Source organism: Zeugodacus cucurbitae, chromosome 2 (genome assembly GCF_028554725.1).
Source record: "Zeugodacus cucurbitae isolate PBARC_wt_2022May chromosome 2, idZeuCucr1.2, whole genome shotgun sequence".
Classification (NCBI taxonomy): Eukaryota; Metazoa; Arthropoda; class Insecta; order Diptera; family Tephritidae; genus Zeugodacus; species Zeugodacus cucurbitae.
In genome coordinates this window covers 20,061,908-20,069,753 of record NC_071667.1, presented here as the reverse complement: position 1 = coordinate 20,069,753, position 7,846 = coordinate 20,061,908, and positions in this window count along the sequence as shown.

The following is a 7,846-nucleotide window of genomic DNA, read 5'->3' as shown; positions in this document are numbered from 1 at the left end:
GTACTTATTTTTATTTTTTCTCTTCTATAAGTTTTTCATAATTTGGATCGCGTTTTCTTTGAGTTTTTGGTAGGTCCTGCTATTTTATCCTCGAATAATTTTCTATTGCACTAAGCTCTGAATCGCTTAGGTATTTTTCTATATTAAATTTTTGTTTTTAGTATTGTAACATAAAAAATTCTCCCTCTTCTCTTACATTTAGAGACTCACAACCGAGTTAAAGTTGAAAACTATAGTTTCTCACGTTTAAAAACATTGTTATTATTCAAAATAGTTTCGAATTGTTGTAATTCTTCAAATTTGGTATTGTTGAAGAATAACGCTGGAAATTTGAGTTCTCACTTCTAGTTTTATTTTGACCAAATTTATACATTTAGATTCTGGGGTTTTTTTAAATTAAAAAAAAAAAAATATGTGATGCAAGATTTAACAATCTTAATAAGAAAAAACCAAAGTTATAGACTTTTTATGTTTTACATGCATTTCATATTTATTATTTTCTTTTCTATTTATTATTATTAATTATTATTTTGCTCATTACTCATTGCGGCATGGAATTAAATTTTTTAGTCAAACTAAATTTAGTATTTAATAGCTATTTGTTTTAACAAAATTATTTATGCATTTATTTGGAATTAATATGTTTAATATATGTTTTTATTATAAATTTAATGAATGTCTTCCGTTGTGTTTGTTGTATATAAATTAGTTTAACAGAAAATTATAAATTAGATTTGTTAAAAATTAAAAAATGTGATTGTTGTGCTTTTTAGCAATTTTATTTAAAAATAATACGTTATTTTATAACGTTCTCCAAACTGTTACGCAAGTGAAAAAAATACGAAAATTTTTATGAAAATGTTTGCTTTTACTTAAATACTACATATATGCAAAATGACAAAGTTAGAGAAGTGTAGAACTAAGCTTAAAATGGATTTAAAGAAATTCATGAAAAAAATCTTTAAGTGAAAACACCAAAAACACCAAATTCAATTGTAATAATTACAAGCGACTAAATTTAAATATTATAATGTTTATGAATGTGAACTATTAAGTAAGAAAATAAAAAAAAAGTTTTTTGTCCACTTTTACATAAAATTAGCATAAGTCAAAACTGGTAAATTGTAAAAATCTTAGTATTAATTGTTGAAGAAAAAATATTAAAACATTATCTAGTTTATAAATGTATGTATGTATTATTGAAAGCATTAAATATAAATGTATATGTATTTGAAAGTTTTAATTAGCTACGTAAAATTTAAAACAAAAAACAATGAAACTAACAATTTCTGCAAATGAAGCCACACTGTTAAGCGAACAACACACAAACAAAAATCAAACTAATTCAAATGAAAGCAGGAATTTCAATAATTTACAATATAAAGAAAAAAAATATATTATATATGTATGTGTATATATGTATGAACTTCTTCTTCTTCTTAACTGGCGTAGAAACCGCTTACGCGGTTATAGCCGAGTCCACAACAGTGCGCCACGCATCTCTCCTTTTGGCGGTTTGGCGCCAATTGGTAATACCAAGTGAAGACAGGTCCTTCTCCACCTGGTCCTTCCATCGGAGTGGAGGTCTCCCTCTTCCTCGGCTTCCACCAGCGGGTACTGCATCGAAAACTTTCAGAGCTGGGGCACTTTCATCCTCGCTTTGATGCGGATTGTGGCTAGACGTTCATCCACCGGAGTGAATGCCAGGACTCGACGACGGAGTCTCTCTCCCACCACGAATCCCACACCGAATTTGCGCTCCTTTATATGGCCGCTGTAGTAGATGTCACAAGGACCCACCTTCTTCCGTCCTTGTCCCGTCCATCGCATTTCTTGGATTGCGGTGATGTCAGCCTTTACTCTTACGAGGACATCAACCAGCTGGGCAGAGGCACCTTCCCAATTAAGGGTCCGGACATTCCAGGTGCATGCCCTTAAATCATAGTCCTTTATACGTTTGCCGTGGTCGTCATCAAAAGGGGGGTTTCTCATCCGAGGCCTGTGTTTCTTATTCACTGGTTATTCGTTTTTATGTGGTGGGTCCCAAGCCCTACGCACAACCGCATAAGCGGGATTCGCCTTCTCACTTTAGCTCGCTTCCAGACGGATGTCTGTTGGCTACCCAGAGGATACTTGGTCTAAGACCGGAAGTTGTGAGCTGCTTGAGCCACATGTAAAAGAATCGTTCCTGGCCACTCCCAAGTGAATGGCAGTCAGAAACTTTCCTCACTTACGTGAACTTCTACATATGACTCCATCCTCCTGAACTTCTACATATGACTCCATCCTCCGATATGTATGAACTAATAAATACAAAAATCAATAACAAAATTTGAACTAAAACTACTATTACATAGAACCAAGAAAAAACGTACCGTTATAAATAATATATTGTATGCCAACATATTCTAAATCAAAAGTGAAAAAAAAAATTAGAAATTGATTTTTTTGTTATTATTATTATTTTTTGTATTGTCTATTTAAAAAAAATAATACTGTTATAACTCGCAAAATTATTCAAAATATTAAAAATACATTTATATGTATGAAGAGCGATAACTGTAAACATCATTTTTTTATTTTATTCCTACTTTATTTGTATTCATACAACTTTTGGTTTTTATACTCTCGCAACAAAAGTTGCTAAGAGAGAGAACATAACGGTTGTTTATAAGTCATAAAACTAAACGAGTTAGATATCTATATGTCCGTCCAACGGATAACTTGAGAAAAAATTAAAATATCTTGTGAGAGGGTTGCTATTGAAAATGGGCGTGACCGGACCATTACCACGCCCACAAAATGGCGAAAACCAAAAACACATAAAGAGTCATAACTAAGCCACAAATAAGGTTATAAAAGTAAAATTTGGCATAAAGGATCGCACTAGGCAGGGACATATGTGGTTGTATTTTTTTTATGGAAGTGGGCGTGGCCCCGCGCCCAAAAATAGGTTTTTTGTGTATATCTCGCAAATCCATAAAGCTATATAAGTCAAACTGTTTGCAGTCACTTCCCTTACGTATTCCATCACACATCGATAGGTGAAATCGGTTAATAACCACGCCCATCTTCCCATACAAAGGTTTTATTAAAAATTACTAAAAGTGCGCTATTTCACTAATGAAAAACACCAGAAACACGAAATTTTACGGAAGAAATGGCAGAGTTGCACTCACCTTTTTTTAAAAAATGGAAAGTGGGCGTGGCGTCGCCCACTTATGGGTCGAAAACCGTATCTCTGTAACTATTCGACCGATTTCAATGAAATCCGGTATATAATACCCCGATAACACGGATGAAAAATGGACGACATCGGTTCACAACCACGCCTACTTCCCATATAACTCAATTTTGAATTCCATCTGTTTCCTTCACTTTATAATATACATATACATTAGGAACCAATGAAGATAGCGAAATAAAACTTTGCACAAATACTGTATATAATCCGTGGCATCACTTGTGAAAAAATTGTCGAAACCGAACTGTAACTTTTCAATGCCCCGGATATCGAATGTGAAAAACTCAGTGCCTTATGGTAATTTTTCACCGAAAATATCGGTAAATCTCTCAGATATCTTAATTTAATTCAGAGGAAATATTTTTCTTCTAATAGTGTGTCTCTGTATCTTCTTCTTAACTGGCGTAGAAACCGCTTACGCGGTTATAGCCGAGTCCACAACAGTGCGCCACGCATCTCTCCTTTTGGCGGTTTGGCGCCAATTGGTAATACCAAGTGAAGACAGGTCCTTCTCCACCTGGTCCTTCCACCGGAGTGGAGGTCTCCCTCTTCCTCGGCTTCCACCAGCGGGTACTGCATCGAAAACTTTCAGAGCTGGGGCACTTTCATCCATTCGAACAACATGACCCAGCCAGCGTAGCCGCTGTCTTTTTATTCGCTGGACTATGTCTATGTCGTCGAACAACACATACAGCTCATCATTCCATCTTCTGCGGTATTCGCCGTTGCTAATGTTTAAGGGACCGTAAATCTTCCGCAAAACCTTTCTCTCGAAAACTCCTAGTGCCGTCTCATCGGATGTTGACACCGTCCACGCTTCTGCACCATAAAGTAGGACGGGAATGATGAGGGACTTGTAGAGTTTAGTTTTTGTTCGTCGAGAGAGGACTTTACTTTTCAATTGCCTACTCAGTCCATAGTAGCACCTGTTGGCAAGAGTGATTCTGCGTTGGATTTCAAGGCTGACATTATTATCGGTGTTAATGTTGGTTCCTAGGTATACGAAATTATCTACAACTTCAAAGTTATGACTGTCAACAGTGACGTGGGAGCCAAGACGCGAATGCGCTGACTGTTTGTTTGATGACATGAGATATTTCGTCTTGTCCTCGTTCACCACCAGACCCATTCGCTTCGCTTCCTTATCCAGGCGGGAAAAAGCAGAACTAACGGCGCGGGTGTTGTTTCCGATGATATCAATATCATCGGCGTACGCCAGGAGCTGTACACTCTTGTAGAAGATTGTACCTTCTCTATTTAGCTCTGCAGCTCTTATAATTTTCTCCAGCATCAAGTTAAAGAAGTCGCACGATAGCGAGTCACCTTGTCTGAAACCTCGTTTGGTATCGAACGGCTCGGAGAGGTCCTTCCCGATCCTGACGGAGCTTTTGGTGTTGCTCAACGTCAACTTACACAGCCGTATTAGTTTTGCGGGGATACCAAATTCAGACATCGCGGCATAAAGGCAGCTCCTTTTCGTGCTGTCGAAAGCAGCTTTAAAGTCGACAAATAGATGGTGTGTGTCGATCCTTTTTTCACGGGTCTTCTCCAAGATTTGGCGCATGGTGAATATCTGGTCAGTTGTTGATTTTCCAGGTCTAAAGCCACACTGATAAAGTCCAATCAGTTTGTTGACGGTGGGCTTTAGTCTTTCACACAGTACGCTCGATAGAACCTTATAAGCGATGTTAAGGAGGCTTATCCCACGATAGTTGGCGCAGATTGTGGGGTCTCCCTTTTTGTGGATTGGGCAGAGTACACTGAGATTCCAATCGTCGGGCATGCTTTCTTCCGACCATATTTCGCAAAGAAGCTGATGCATGCACCTTATCAGCTCTTCGCCGCCGTATTTGAATAGCTCGGCCGGCAATCCATCGGCCCCCGCCGCCTTGTTGTTCTTCAAGCGGGTAATTGCTATTCTAATTTCTTCACGGTCGGGCAATGGAACATCTGTTCCATCGTCGTCGATTGGGGAATCGGGTTCGCCATCTCCTGGTGTTGTACTTTCACTGCCATTCAGCAGGCTGGAGAAGTGTTCCCTCCACAAACACAGTATACTCTGGTCATCAACCACTAGATCACCGCTGGGGGTCCTACAGGAGTGTGCTCCGGTCTTGAAACCTTCAGTTAGTCGCCGGATCTTTTCGTAAAATTTTCGAGCATTACCCCTGTCGGCCAGCTTGTCAAGCTCTTCATACTCACGCATTTCTGCCTCTTTCTTTCTTTTTCTGCAAATGCGTCTCGCTTCCCTCTTCAGCTCTCGGTATCTTTCCCATCCCGCTCGTGTTGCGGTCGATCGCAACATTGCGAGGTAGGCAGTCTGTTTTCTCTCCACTGCGAGACGACAATCCTCATCATACCAGCTGTTTTTTTGGCTTTTCCGAAAGCCAATGGTTTCGGTTGCAGCTGTACGTAAGGAGTTTGATATGCCGTCCCACAGCTCCCTTATACCGAGATGCTGATGAGTGCTCTCAGAGAGCAGGAGTGCAAGTCGAGTAGAAAATCGTTCGGCTGTCGGTTGTGATTGCAGCTTCTCGATGTCGAACCTTCCTTGTGTTTGTTGACGTGTGCGCTTTTCTACACAGAGGCGGGTGCGTATCTTAGCTGCTACAAGATAGTGGTCTGAGTCGATGTTGGGACCACGAAGCGTACGCACATCAAAAACACTGGAGACATGTCGTCCATCTATCACAACATGATCGATCTGGTTGCGAGTGATTCGATCCGGGGACAGCCAAGTAGCTTGATGGATTTTCTTATGCTGGAATCTAGTGCTACAGATGACCATATTTCGGGCCCCGGCGAAGTCGATCAGCCTCAGACCGTTTGGTGATGTTTCGTCATGGAGGCTGAATTTTCCGACTGTTGTGCCAAAGACACCTTCTTTACCCACCCTAGCGTTGAAATCGCCAAGCACGATTTTGACATCGTGGCGGGGGCAGCGCTCATAGGTACGTTCTAGGCGCTCATAGAAGGTGTCTTTGGTCACTTCGTCCTTCTCTTCCGTCGGGGCGTGGGCGCAAATCAGCGATATGTTGAAGAACCTCGCTTTGATGCGGATTGTGGCTAGACGTTCATCCACCGGGGTGAATGCCAGGACTCGACGACGGAGTCTCTCTCCCACCACGAATCCCACACCGAATTTGCGCTCCTTTATATGGCCGCTGTAGTAGATGTCACAAGGACCCACCTTCTTCCGTCCTTGTCCCGTCCATCGCATTTCTTGGATTGCGGTGATGTCAGCCTTTACTCTTACGAGGACATCAACCAGCTGGGCAGAGGCACCTTCCCAATTAAGGGTCCGGACATTCCAGGTGCATGCCCTTAAATCATAGTCCTTTATACGTTTGCCGTGGTCGTCATCAAAAGGGGGGTTTCTCATCCGAGGCCTGTGTTTCTTATTCACTGGTTATTCGTTTTTATGTGGTGGGTCCCAAGCCCTACGCACAACCGCATAAGCGGGATTCGCCTTCTCACTTTAGCTCGCTTCCAGACGGATGTCTGTTGGCTACCCAGAGGATACTTGGTCTAAGACCGGAAGTTGTGAGCTGCTTGAGCCACATGTAAAAGAATCGTTCCTGGCCACTCCCAAGTGAATGGCAGTCAGAAACTTTCCTCACTTACGTGAACTTCTACATATGACTCCATCCTCCAACCATGTCTCTGTATCAGAAATGGTTAAAATCAGGTCATAACTTCCCTTAGCTCTCGTATAGCTAATTATAGGATTTTCAAAGATACTTTGGGCTTTATTTCGCATATATCGGTTAATATGTGTAATACCTTAGGAAAATTAAGTGAGCGTATAATCTTAGATATAATGCATATTGGTGATGAAAATGAGTTTAATCTCAGGAAGCACCTCAGTCTATATACCATATATGATGGTTTTCATTTTTCTATTGGACTTTATACCGAATATATGGGTCAAATTGTGTGTTATCTTAATAAAAATATAGCATAAATTGCGAGAATATAAAATGTTCGGTTGCACCCGAACTTAGCTCTTCCTTATTGCTCTTTTTATTTTTTTTATTTTGTTTCTTATGCTTATTTCGTTTTTTTATTGTCTTTTCTATAATTGCATTTTGTCTTGTCTCAATATTCTAAAGACAAAACGCACATTCTCTTATTATTAAAGTTTTAATATGATTAGTATTTTTAATTCAACAATGAAGCAATTTAAGAAGTAAAAAATTCAACGAACTACTTAAAACAACAACAGCAACTAAGAACTCCAAGCGAAGAAATGTAAAGTTTCGTCGCAAAACTCATTGAATAATAAGAGGTCTGAAAATGAGACGAGGTCAAAGTGATCTACCATAATGACACACCAATTTTTAAATTCTAAACTCAATTTATGAATAAATGTTACATTTAATGCAAATAATTAGCATAAATTGCCAGAAATGGCAAACTGAAGCAAATAGGCGGACCAAATATTCTAAAAATCATAACAACAAAATAGCAGATGCTGCCGAATAACAGTGAAAGTGTTGTAACCTATAGAAAATACTCCAAAAATATTTATGAATGTATGTACTGTGTACCTAACTAATGGCTTACATAATGCAAATCGTCTACACACATAATATTTAGCAA